Raw genomic sequence first — 14171 nt, forward strand, 5'->3', positions numbered from 1 at the left:
CACAAAACAAAATACAGGAGGTTAATTCCTCCCTATGAAAGTCTGTCTGGAAATATGAATCCTGTAATTTACTTTGCGAAATAGTAATGCAGGGGTTGTATTTTATTTGTGAAGCATGCTGCGCGTGGGGACTGCTACGCAAGACCAGTATTCCCAAGCAGCACTGCAATAAACCAGTAACAGAGATCTTTCCAGTGAGTAAAGGAAGTAGCTGCGTGCCTGTCGGTGCTGCTGCTGAGCACCCAGATCTGAAGCCACGGGAACTGTTGGCAAGGGTTTGTGAGGTTGCTGGGCACTGCTTCAAAGCCTTGGTCTTTGCTTAACGTTCTAAAGGAGTAGTCATCCCATTCTCGAGCAATCAAGCGAATCCGTTGAAGTAATTAATTGCTGGTTAATTGCCATGCAGGCTACCGTCCTGTATAATAACATTCCTAGAAATTTTGGTTGCTATAATAAGGTCCTGAATTTTTGTTGGCGTTTGTGTTAAGTCTGACCAACCTATGGTATCTGCACAGCTTCCGTTGGTGTACAAATCTCAGAGAGGTGCTCCTAAATCTTTTAAAAGCATCGTCTGGCACTGCTTCAGTGAATGAAGGGAATGAAATGAAAATCCTGAAATTAGTTTTTTGGGAAGCTTAATTAAAATAACTGCTAATACAAAGTGCTAGGAGATAAGACCTGTACGTAACAAAAGCAATTAGAAGGCTGCAAGACAAACTCTTCTTTTGAAGCAGCCACCTCTGAAAAAATGAGTCTTTCCCATCAAATATCCAATAGAATTTTAAACTGCTTTGTTGTGAAGGGCACTGCGTAGATTTTAGCTGGGCAAAACATTTCAATGTGATCCTAAGTTCTTTGTCAGCTTCTATCTGTCACATGTGAGTTGCAAAAATATGTATCTGCCAGAAAACTAATTGTGGGACTGACTGCAGCTCCAACACTAGGATTGCTTTCCATGAGTGAGTGACCAGAGGCAATGTCTGAGAAGTCAACAGCCGCAACACCAAGGGCATCCAGTCCAAATGGGCACGCTGGCTGTGGCTTTCCTTAATCCGCCTGCACTAACCACATCCTCCTAAGCTCCTGTGTAGCACAGCTGCTAGCCATTGGTCAAAGGCTACTTGCATTGCCTCTTATCATGTAAATTCCTATAATATCCCCAAAGCAAGGCACGAGGCAATAGTCAATATTAAATTGTTCACGTGATGCTGTAGGAATTCTGACGTCTCACTGCGGCTGGGTACGGCTAAAACAGCACAATTTGTTGAAGCTGGCAGCTGTGCCCTGTTCTCACTGTCTGCACTGCTTGCACTTGCTGGTCACTGGATTTCCCATTTGGTTGTGCCAACTCTGCAAATATGTTACTGAAATTGTTGGCTCTGTTAGTTATTCTGTAAAATCTCTGAAAACTTGCTTTATGCAGCAGAACTTGGTTGTGTGTGGCAGAAAAAAATGGTTTGCCAAACTTCTCCTGGATGCAGGTACTGCGTCCCATCCTTGGGATCCAAGCCACCATGCTCCACGCTGAATGCCGTGCATGAGTCTGGCCCCAGCTCTGCTGACAAAGAGTGATTCCTCCAGTGATGGAGCACTGGCCAGATGGAGGCCCTGGGGTCTGCCTGGGGGAGGGCTAGAGCTCAGAGTGAAGAAATATTAACGCCAAGTCTGGTTGTTTTTCAAATCTGAGCTTTGCTTGTAGATACACTTGGATATTTTAAAAGCTTAAATTAGCATTCAAAGACCTGCTGGCAATTTTGGGTCCAGATTTTGGTCTTATTGCCTTTGTGAAAAATAAGAATGTTTAAGTAGAAATTGGCACTACAAACTGGACAGATTTTAGCTTGTTTAAACGGAATCTCTAGAATTGCTTTGCTCTTCTTCAGGCTGTGAGAGCTTCCACATTGGAGTTTCATCTGGGGGAGTAACGCATCCTCTGGGCACTGCAGGTTGAAGAACATCACCAGCTCAGCTCTGGGCAATTTCCACGGTGAAGTCACGAATCCGCTCTGACTGAAGCCCAGTTCTGCATCACTCCCATCAGTCTGGGGCTTTATAGCAGGTACCCTCATCTGGCTGTTTGGATAGATCCAAGGTGCTTTGTGTGCATTACGCCAGCCTTTCCAGCAATTGCTGGCCACACAGTAGCATCTTTTCGCTGAACTGATGAAGGGCAGCTTGTGACACTGGCAGCCAGATGGACTTGCTGCAGTCTCTGTGCTGAAATTCTGCCGTGTCTCTTTTCTTTTTTGTTTTATTTATTTACTTTTTCTCCATTCTGTATTTAGTCTTGGAAGCAAGGTAAAGCCTTTACAAGCAAAACTAAATGGCTGAAGTAGAAAGGAAATGTTGGAGGCTTGCAGAACATTGCATAAAAAAGTCGCAGGTTGAGGTTTTTGCATTCTCCTTTGCATCTTTCCATTTCAGATTTTGCTGCAAATGTAAAAGTGGAGCAGAGATCTGTGGGCTTTGCATTCCGAGGGGCTGACTTTGGAATAGATGAGTGCATGCTTGGTTGGCTTCAGGGAACCAAGCAATAATCTGTAGGTATTTGCAAAGATTTTGAGTTACTTCCACAAATGCTTATTAACAACTTGAAGTTATTCTCCGCACTGTAATCATTTATGAATACTCTTAAATTAACACTTGCAGCTCTCTGTAATAATATTGACTACGTAGGACACTGTTTGCAAATTCAGGACACAAGTTTCTGGAGTAAATTTTTATTTTGATGTTCCTTTCACGCTCTTAAGCTTTCAGAAGATTACAGAAATCTGGCCAGACCACAGCTGAAATGAGCAAAGCGTAGAGCCATTCCGTTTGATGTTCATGACAAAAAGACTTGGAAGAGCAGAAATATGAAAAATCAATACTTCGAAATCTCTGTCTTTCACAAAAGATTTAAAAACAGCCTCCTCCCTGCATCTTCGTTTGAGTTTTTGCTGAAAGATGTTGTTTTCAGGGAGGCTATTTCCAAAAGGAGGGTGCGGGAGGAGCTGGAAGAACAATGAGCAATTTGTGCAGTTGTTCTGCGCAGCATTGTGTGGCTCCAAAGGCCAGGGGGAAGGCAGCAGAAATAAAGGCATTTCTTTCTCCCTGCAAAGGTTACTGGCTCCCATTGCATGAAACATAGTCATCTTTTATTTAAATTAATACATTTGTTTGATCTTTAAGATTGTGGGCTTCACTCTGACAGCCCATGAGATGTGGTAGCCAGAGCTCTGCCTCTAATTTCTGTAACATTTAATTAAAAGGAATGAAGAGAGGATTTTTTGCCCTCTTAAGTCACTGTGTCATGCATTTATTTTTTTTTTTCAGCAACCAGTCACCTCGCAAGAAAAATTAGCAAGCAGATGTTTCATTACAAAAGGAACTAATGGTAACTGATGGCATTAAAGGTAACTTTCCATTACTTTTGGTGATATGAACCAAAACCGCTTTTAAATAATGACTGGCACCAGCAAATAAAAACAGAAATATGTATCAAAGAACGAGCTGTAATTGCTCTGATTTAGCTGAGCATTGAGACCTCCTGTAAGAGAGAAATGTGGTTTTGAACACGGAGAAAAAAACAGGAGTTCATTTCAGGGAAGTCCCTATCCTTTTGCGGATGTTTTCTCCCTAGTTTCCTGTAAAACTAGGTTGCTACGTTTGCTTATTGTCAGGCTGTAATTACTTCAAATGGAATTGGAGATTAAAAGTGCACATCCAGCACTGCACCCTTCAACTTCCCCTGTCCCTCCATGCAACTACAGGGCTGTGAACATTTCTTCCAGGAATGCTCAGTGGAAAGATCTTGAAGGTATGGATGCCTGGAAAGGGAAAATCGTATTTTCAGCATTTCTTCTGAGCCACTGTTCTACCCCATACCACCAAGGATGGAGCCGACCACTGACGCTGACACTGCTGCCAAAGCAATTAATTCGTTCATCAGCTCCTAAGTGCCATCTGTGCTCACGTGTCACGCGGCCTCAACGTTTCATGTTCAGCCCTAACCTGAGTGCTTGGCTATTTGCAGTGCACAAAAATCAATAGGCCAGGAATGAATCCCATTTACTTGTGTTTTGTTTTTGCTTTGTAGAATTCTCTTTCACCAAAGGAACTTCAGCTCTGTGACAAAGAGCTGTTGCTGACGCACTTTAATTAAAATGGAAGGCTGGCCTGAAGATTTCTTCCATTTTAATACGCAGCAACAACAAGATGGAAGTGAAAAAGCGTGGGTAAGTTGGGAGGAGAAGGGAGAAATAAATGCTGTCTGTACTGCTGAAAATTTGCGCCTACGTTAATTCTTGGAGACAAATTCAATTTCACTGGCTTCAGAATCCCGGCAGGTTACTCTGGAAAATGTCCTACCTTAGAAATTCTTTCAAGGTACAGATCCATTGGAAGTGCTCTTGTAATTACTGTTATGTTGTCGCCTCTACACTGGAGCATGGGACTGTGCTCACATCATCATTCATCTTGCTGTACATTCAGCAGTGTCTCCATGTTAATTAAAGACTATTTCTAGTTATCTCACGGTTGTTTTATTTTTTCCCTCCAGCACTGTCTATAGTAAACTAGATGTGAATCAAAATAAAGCCATTGCTGTACTTCAAGCCTTATTTTTCTCCTTAGGAATGGAAATCTCTTACTGGCTTTAACTCCAGTAGTGATGCTGTTGAAGCCAGATTTTATGGGACTCCTGTATCGCAGTTTCTTGCTATGAATGTCCCAAAGATATTTTACATGTTCTAGTCTGTGTTTTATTCCATTTTTCCACATTTGCAACTGTCTGGTTCTCAGTCTGCCACACTCCCTATCTAGGGACATACTCTTTAAGTTAATGCCCTTGTTGATGAGGGCCTAGTCCTCAGAAAAAAAGGCTGCGCAATGAGTTAGGAGCAGTGGTAACAGCGCTGAATTGTAGGATTTCAGACCCATGGGATGTGAAGGTAGTTGGATTGTCTGTATTTTGGGGGGAAAAATGTATCTTGCAAACTCTGGTGTTAGCAGGAATTAAAAGTGTTTACGCGATGTGGCTACAGAAGCTATTTCCATAAACGATCAATGACCTCCTCTAACTCTAACAGTATTGGAGCCAAGCAGCATCACTGGAGACTTTCAAAAAGGTCAGCAATAAGCAATTAAGATAATGTAATCCCAGCTGGCCCACTAGAACCATACCTATGCAAGAAGATTTTAGGGAAATTTCTTTGAATTTTCTCCTTCTATGACCACTCCAGTTCCATGGCAAGCCTCCTGGCTCATTTCTGCGCTGTGTTTGCAGAAAACCCCAATGTGGCACAGCAAAGCCAATTTCCCCACTGAACTGAATGCAGAAAGCTCAGCTCTGGGGGTCTGGAGGTGCGACCAGGCAGCAAAGGAAAGCAGCACTGAGCACTGCCCTGTGCCCCCATCTCCTCTTCCATCCTAGGAGCTGAGATGTCCACTGGGAAGTGCACACAGTGCTTCCATAAGGTAGAGCATAAAGTTACATGGGCTAGAACTGCTTTTTTGTTTTTATTTGCCTTACAGCTGCTATGTGGAGAGCTAGTGCTGGTGGAAACCTACGTCATAATGGGTGTTGTATGAATAATACAAAGCCATTGTAAATGCACTAGATGAATATAAATGTGCAGTTTTTGAAAGTTTCTTGATCAAAAGAGCTTATCCATAAAGCATTGCAGAAGGGTTTCCGTTGATTTAGTGGGTAATACATAGGATTTATATAAATGTTGATATGTATAGTTTGGTCTGAAGCCAAAGGTTTCTCCAGAATGCACGGTGAAACAGAACAAGCCCTCAGCTGTAGGCAGAAAACATATGATTTCCTAAAATGAGAGATTTAGCAATAAAAGCACCTAAATACAAAATAACTCTCCCTTTCATGTTAGAATAGTAATGATAAAGATTTTAAAATAAAAATGGGTGCAGAAACCAGCACGATCAGTGAAAAAAATGCTTCAGAAGTGATTATTATTTTTTAAGAAGGTCTTTACAAGTAGGTGTTTTTACATGCAAATACAAACGTCAAATGACATTAAAAGAGCTGAGTTTCCTCCAATTCCTCACAAATTTCATGTTTTTTTTTAAAGGAAATGGTATCGATGTCATAATGTCACGAGTCGCAGTGATTTCCCTACAGCAGTTGTGCTTGGTGGCTGATAACCAGCAACGTAGCAAGGTGGTACAATCACGGTCAGAGAATGGAAGTGCCACGCAAAACATCTGCCCAAATCACACCCATTTATACTCTGTAATCTTTGAGCCATGATCTAGAAGACTGCTGATAATCCGGGAATAAATACGTATCTTTCACACAACATTAACTGACTTTCTTCTAGCTTGTCAAGCAGCTTTGGGGTTTATTATGTGTTTATTGTATGCCTCACCAGATTCTATTCAGGGGACTGCATATTTATTTTTACCTTCTGTCTTTGGGCATTGAACTTCAGTTAGCAAAGCACAGTTAATCATGGATCTTAGTGCTACAAGGCTGCACATGTCATACGTTATTTGAAACAGAGGGATACGGGGGACCCAGATTGCCAACACGAGCACATCCAGGAATCGGCTGAAGGAACTGGAGATCTTCTGCTTTGGGTTTTGTTTCTTTGTTTTTGCTCGGTTTGTTTTCTTCCTAAATTCTGTCTTTTGATCCCCCTTTGCAAACCAGGGTTAACTGTGGCATACAACAACATTTACTGGTGTAGCCATTTATAGCATTTCTCCTGCAGAAGTCACAGTGAAGGCAGACATATGGACACATGGCATGCATACAAGAGCTGGGTAAGTTCCTGAAGTAATTGCTAAGTAGAAATTCAGTGCAGTGAGTGGATCACTCTTCTTTTTGATGCTAATGCAAACACAGATACAGACTTTGGCTCCTTCACGTGTTGTCATAAACTGTAGTGATTGAATTACGCTGTTTCCTATCACTTTAATTAACTTTGGATCAAACTCTTCTATGTTGGTTAAAAATAGCAGCTTTCGTGAAGGGAGAGGTTGGAAATATCATTGTCAAAGCAATTTTGGATTAAAATGGGGTTCATGAGTATTGAGAGAGAAGAATTTCAAAGTGCCTTTGTGCATCTCTGTGTAAAATGACAATCTTATTGTACGTGTCGCGTTTCTTTGTGCAGTATTTATTCCTCGGCCAGATCTAATTAAAGACAGAATGAAGGCTCTAACCAAGGAACCAAAACCAGTGTTTAAAATGTACCAGAGCATCTGAAAATGGGGTGCAGGCATTTCGAGAACTCTTAGGCAAAGTCAGTTTGATACCTGCAGCAGTCTTGCAGGAAATGGCTGAGCGAGAGATGGTGGCCTTTGCTGCTGGCACATGAGTAGCAGCACGTGGCCCTGCAGCAGGGACACTACGTCCTGTGCAGCTGTGGGCTCCTGGTGCCCTCTGCCCTTCTGGGCACATTTAGGACTAGAGCTCAGGCACCGTATGGAGCAACTTTAAGATCAATGGAAAGCAAGTAAGTGGTGCAAAGTCATTTGATTTTGGTTGGTGTGCTTACTTTTGAATTTGTGTTGTTAGGACTCTGTGGAGCCCACAAGTCCTCACAAGTGACACAAAATGCCTCAGTATCTGTTATGATCAATGTTCTGGAGCAACCTGGTCATGGCAGTGGAATTACTCTGTGCCTGGCGGTTCTGACACAGCAGATAATCTCCATACTCCCATGGCCCAACAGACACATGATTTAGACATACTGACACCCACGAGAAGAGCCCTCCTTAGGACGATTCCAGCCCTGGGCAGCTTAGCGCAGACCTTGTGATGCTGTGGATAAGCTGAAATAAGCACTCTGGCCAAAGCAAGCTTATCTAAATGAAAACCTGACTTGCAAACCCTTTGGAGCCTTTCCCATCACTGCCACAAAAGTTCACATTTAAGAAAGAAAATGAAATCTTTCAGTTTTCAATTTCAAACGAGCGCGGTTGCTTCAGTTCTAAAAAATTAGATGGTAGATTATTAAAAACTGCTGCGCTGTCCAGAAAGAGGACTTCCAGCAAAATTCCAGCTGTTATTCAAAGCAAACAAAAACCATCCACACCTTTTTGGGATAAAACAGTGGCAGTACCAATGAAGGTGGGAAGTCTTGGTTTCTCTTCTCCAGCAGCACGGCTGCGTGTTGAGCACGGGCTGAGGCTGTGCTGGGATCATGCACCATTGCTCGATTTAGCAATCTGTAAATCTGGTTGGGATGCCCAGGGCAGCAGATGCAGGCTCGGGTGGACATCAGCCCTCACAGCCCCCGGTGCTTTGGGACAGCCCTGCACCGTGCTGGGCTGATGGGGGAGAGCTGCGGGGTCACGTTTCCAGCATGAGTCATGTCAGACTTGTCTGGGGCAGAAATTGGGAATCGAGCACCCAGTAAGTTTGCTGTAGCTCTGCCAAAAGTCTCTGGGCTTCATTTAGTCAACACTCTGAATTAATTTTCCTATTAGAAGGATGCTTTCTTAAAATACAGGGAGAAAATCTTTCTCGCTGATAAGATTGTTCTGCGAACCGTTCCTAATGAGCTGCTGTGTCATTCCGTCATGCTTAGACTGCTCCAGTATTAAGCATTCCAGTCTTCTACTTCCCATTAAGAATGTTTTATTTTAGCTGGGACCTTCTTCAAATGAATTTCAAAAGCTGTTAGGAAAACATTTTATTTATTTATTTCGATTCGCTTTTGTCCAGGTGGGTGGTGGATCTACAGGGGTTATTCAAGGCTTATTCAAGGTGAATCCCAGGAACTTGGGCCCCTTAAAACGTGGCTGTGATTATGATTTTTGTTTGGCTGAGGATCTTTTGCTCATGTTTTGTGGGATATGTTAGGTGATTTATTTCAATTCATCCCCATTTTTTGGTGCGTCTTTCCTATATCCTGAGAGAAAAGATCAGATTCTCAGCCCGGTACTATGGTGGCTCCCACCTCTTTTAAACCAAAGTCCCACTGGAAGGAATTGAGTAAATTAGAAAAACTATCCAAGCAAGAGCTTTCTCTCCCTAGATCAGGTAATGCCATACCCAGTATTTATCTGAGGAAAGAACTTTCACATCTCAGTGATTCCGCTTTTTATTCTTTTTACGCTATGAAATATCATAATATTGTTTAATAGTGTCATATTTTGCAGTCCGATCCCCTTTTCTTTTCCATTCTCTTTGTGTTTTACGTGCTTTGGAGTCTCAGAGCCTGCAGTCTGTGCTCACGAGACTGCCTTCTCCCTGTGCTGTGTGGATAAAGCAGCACTCATTGGGGGTTTCTTTTATTTCACCTAAACAGTGCAAACTTGGTGGTGTAAAGAATTATAAAGTCCTGCATGTATCGTACATTCTCTTTACATTTTCCATTATCTCCTTTGCAGCCTGGTACATTTGTCACTGGTTTGCTCTCCTCTTGGCTTAATGAGATTCTCATTTTTTTGGATGTGCTGCTTCTGTTCTTTGTGTCTAATCTGTGCCCTCTGTTTCTTGGAGACAAAGCTGCATTCTGCTGCCCTTGCAGCTCCAGGCCTGATCAAGGCTGAGGCACAGACTTGCCATCTCCTCTCCCACATGATGTTGGTGTGCCAGGAGCCAGGGCTCACTGCTCTCTCCTCCCACACTCTACTGAGGCTTTTGGGGATGCTCGTCCTGTTGGCTTTTGCCTTCTGTAAGTGGAGAAGGGGGCAGAAAGCTGAGCTGTTGGCTCTGGGAGATTTCAGGAAGGGCACCTGAGAAGGAGAATCTCCAAGTGTGATGCTGGCCCCAGCATGAGCTCATCATGTGCACACTGGTACTGCGGGTACTCTCAGAGGGAGCACGTATACAACGTGTCCCATGAAATGCTGGACCCCTTGCCATGGGATGCCACGTGTGCTGCTTCAGTTCTGGCTCAGCCATGGGGCTCATAGATGTGCCTCAGTAGTGGTGTCCTTGCTCAGCAGAGGTAAATGGTGCTGCTGGAGGCCACCCCAGCTGGGCAGGGCAGTGCCGGGTGGGAATGAAGCCCAGCCACTCGCCTGGATGAAGCACTGCCTCTCCAAACAGGGCCACTTACTCAAGAGGAATACTCCAAATGCCGTTCTTGTGCTCAAGGTCAGCAGGAGTTGCAAGGGAATTGAATGCTGAATTTCTGCAGCGATTGTTTTCCCAGAAAGCCATATCAAACCAGCTCCTTTCTCGGTGGTGTAAGCAACCCATTCTTTTCTTATTTTCAGCATCGACGTGCTGGCTCCTCTTTGCTTGGTGCCTCATCAGCCCTTCCCTGGTGCTCCTTAGGGAGGCTGGGCAGGGGGGGAGCACAGAAACACGTGGTGTGCTGCTCTGGCCCAGCACCTCTGATGGATAAGGAAAGCTGAATCTTATCTGGAGCTTGCAGTGATACTGTACTGTAAGGAGATGCTTTGGTCTGAGGCGCATTCAGATGCACCTTGTTATCTTGCAGACAAAGGAATATTAGAGTGGGAAGGGACTGTGAAATAATGTGTGCATTTTGAGGCTTGTTTGTGTTCTCAACTCTCTCTTGTGTTTAAATCCAAAGGGTCAAACCCAAGGAAATCCATCCTGAGCAGGTGGGCAGCAATCTGTCGTGCATCCCCTGTGCATTTTGCTCCCCACAGCACTTCTGTGCCTCTGTTGCTGTGACCTGTGTCTTTTTCTTCTTCCCCAAAGCCTCCTCTCCTCTCTTCTAGTTTTATAAACAACCATTTTCAGCCCATCATGCACTTTGTCAGGGTGGGCTGAAGGACAATGATGTTTTTCTATGGAGATTCAGTCTCCTATGCTTTAATTAATGCTCCAGCCTGGTGCATTGTTTCTTTCTTGAAAGCAGCATTGGCTCTATTGGCGCGGGGCTGCGCAAAACTATTGCTATGCAGAGACCTCAACTTCAGATTTTTCCACCTTTTTGAGCAAGCCCCTCAAAATCCAGATTTTTCTTCTGCTTTGCTGGGGAAATATTCTGTGATCTGTGCTATTGGAAGAAAATAATTAAAAAAAAAAAAAAAAAAAAAAAAAGAGGGTCCCATCCACTGCAAAGAATGCAGCAAAATACAGTGGGAGGGGATTAGAGTGTTGTAAAGAGATGGAAAAGGCTGTTGTGTTCTGCCTAAGGATTTTCCTGTTTGTTTTAATTGTGTCTCCTGAGGTTCTGATCTCTTTGACTTCCCATTTAGCATTCCAGCTAGGGGCAGCTGCGATCTCTTCAGTCTGGTTTGTCAAACAGGTGAATATCCCTTTCTCGTATTTCAAAGCAATGTGAGGATGCATCACGGAGGTCATCTGAGAGTAAAACTGTTGACTTAAAAATGAATGGTTTGTTTTCTTGCATTCATGGTATTGCCATGAGCACTGTTTTTTTTTTTTTTATTTTGGAAAGCCTTTGCTTATTTAATGGTAACTTTATCTTTGTTTGAACCAACAGAGTTTAACGCAGAGGCTATCCACTGTCATGCAAAATAAATTAATAAATAAGTGGCAAAGGGAGAACAGACGGAAACATTGTGTTTAAGTAAGGAGTTGTAACATGTTTCTGTCATGATACAGTTTCTTCCACTGAATAATTGCAAACTCATAGCAGAGTTTGTCAAAACAGAGCTGTTCTCCTCTTCCACTCCATTAGGTAGAAGAATATTGTCTTTTAATTTTGATCTGTCCCTCTATAACCCACTGGATCATGGTTTTGAATTGGGCTTTTAGTGGAATATGAACAGATAAAGTTACTTGGCAGAACTATAGATTTTATGCATCACAGTATCCTATCACAAATTGCTATAAAAATTCACAATAATGTGAATTTAGGCTTCCATGTAACTGGAGAGAGTGGTTTTGAGTTTCTGGGTTGACGTATGATGATGAAAGGGGATAGAAGGCAGAAAGAAGAGAATAAGAATATCGGGAATGCAATCTCAGTGTAATTAACTTCACCCGAGTGCTGGTGCTACCGAAACTTTGTCCTGCCCGCAGAAGGGAACTGCAAAAATTCCTGCAGCCTTCAGAAGGAAGGTGAGCAGTGCTGAATGGCTGTGGAGGAGGCCAAGCCCAAGGGAACGGGCTGGGGGCTGAGCTGCTGCCATCTGTGCCAATGATACCAGCCGAGGTCAGCCGGTGCGCTCCGTCTGAAGGCCTGACTTAAGGAGCCCACACTGAGCGGAGTTTCCCTGCTAACTTTGGACTCACCCTTTCAGAAGTATTGCCTGCTGGCACTGACCTTGTTTTGCCCTTGATGTCAGGAATCCCAAGTTCCCAGCTGGCCTCCTCGCGGAGCAGCTGAGGGGCGGTTCAGAGTCCAGGGGCTTCCAAACATGCAGGACATGCACTTTCTGGCAATCTCCATCAGAAACGTGTCTTCTCAATGCCTTGTCCATGATACAACGTCAGCTGCCAGCTATTTGCATTAAGTATGTTTTGTTGAAGCTGAGAAGTCAGAACTGGAAATTACAACTCATTTTCCCCATTTTGTTAAGCAACAAAGATGATATTTTCTGTGTGGTTTTAGTGTCCCATTTTTGGTCTCAGCGAGACCTGCTCAGGGCTCAGAGCCTTTGATGTCGTTACATATTCCACGTTGCAGGGAGCCCTTGTCTTCGAGGAACGTTTCTGGCTGACATATACACACGCACGCACATGCATATATGGGCTGTCAAAATATTATGTGCCGTCCTAAATTATTCGGTAGCAACGGGAAGACACCTGCTTGCTGAGTACATTTCTTCCTTTCAATTATCCATAAGAATTCTTCTGGAGATGTATTATTTAAAACGGTAATGACAACCTGATGTGAAAAATAGGTAACTTTTTATTCTTCATATTCTCCCGCTTGACATTAGGGTATGTTGCTCTCTATCCCATTTAATCATGTGCAAATGGCTTTCACCAGGTGAAGTAAACATCTGCTGTTCTTCAAGTATTACGTCCATGTGCTATACAATACATAAAGCCTTTCGGGACTTTCTGTGCAGCAAATGCTGCCTTTTAATTATAAATACATATAAAATATGCAAAAAGATCAAGTTGACGTGAGCAATGAGGGAGCAGGAACTTGAAATATGGCCTTGAAGCTGCTGTGCTTTTATGTGAGGTGGTAAGTTTTGAAAATGAAATGGTATGATAACATTCCCTGGTACATTTTAAATATCTTGAAACTTCTGGGGCTTCATCCTGTTTTCTGTTCTCTAGGCATACATTTCTGTATGGCTGTCTAAATAGTATATAGTATTTAAATTCTTCGTATGTGTCTATCTAATTGGATGCATCAACTTCTTTAGATACAACACTTTATCATATGGAGAGCATTTTAAAAAGGCTTCTGCCAGAACCATGGTTGCCCATTTGTGCAGAGGTTGGGAGCAGGAGGGGACTGAACTCGGTGGAGCAGATGGGAGGAGCCGTCCCTGGAAAGCTTCAGCTGCTGGAGACATTTCAGTTCCCTTCCTTCCTCCCCAGACACCTCACCAGACTAATGACACCCAATTAACTCCAGAGATGTCCTCCTGCAGAAAGAAAAAGCAGCTGCAAAGCAAGACTTGTGTGGAGAATGGGAACGGGAGCAGCTCCAGCTAGTGAGAATGGAGATGTTTTTATGACATCTGGTGGTCATAAATTCACAGCCACTGGAAGTGGAAATGGCAATTGGAAACCTCCTGGAGAAAATTCTACTTTGTAAGACATACGTACGTACCCACATATTTGCACCTCATGTATATGCATTTATATATGCATATCGATGTGTTATATTGGATTTGTATGTTCCCTGACATTTGTTGCTTCTGATCTTTTGTGTTTACTACATGGAGTTTGTGATGATGATATTCAGAAAAAAAACATATAATATAGATGGGGAAAAAAGCAATCTTTATTTAGCCAGGAAGTGGAATGAAAATTAGTGTAAAATATTTTCACATAAAGATGCCTTAATTTGGCCCACTTGAGATTACTTTGCATATTATCATTTACAGCACTCACAGCATTCAGCCCAAGAGTGCCAGCTGTGTTGCTCCCACACCTTTGTGTTCATTATCCTAGGGGCTTTAAACCAGAGGGAATCTCTCCGTAGGCTGCAGGCAGTGGGATGGAGATGTGGTAAGATTTATTTGCTTTATTAGCAGCCGTAGGAAATACATACACGCTACTGCACAGTGCGATGTCCTGTAGCAATGGCTTTGGATATGGGCTGAAGAACTGACATGGCTGGTGCAATTAAAAAGAATAG

General features: G+C 43.1%; 1 long non-coding RNA gene across 2 annotated transcripts in view; it reads left to right on the forward strand.

Annotated features, from left to right (window-relative positions):
- LOC110405084 overlaps window positions 1-14171 on the forward strand; it is an 82332-nt gene that overhangs the window by 13383 nt on the left and 54778 nt on the right. For both annotated transcript variants that reach the window (XR_002442674.1, XR_002442675.1), the window contains 5 exons: window positions 1884-2059; window positions 2425-2540; window positions 3316-3395; window positions 4079-6768; window positions 13228-13632. This is a non-coding gene — a long non-coding RNA (uncharacterized LOC110405084). The remainder of the gene's footprint in view (window positions 1-1883; window positions 2060-2424; window positions 2541-3315; window positions 3396-4078; window positions 6769-13227; window positions 13633-14171) is intronic.

Source organism: Numida meleagris, chromosome 11, assembly GCF_002078875.1.
Source record: "Numida meleagris isolate 19003 breed g44 Domestic line chromosome 11, NumMel1.0, whole genome shotgun sequence".
Taxonomy (NCBI): Eukaryota; Metazoa; Chordata; class Aves; order Galliformes; family Numididae; genus Numida; species Numida meleagris.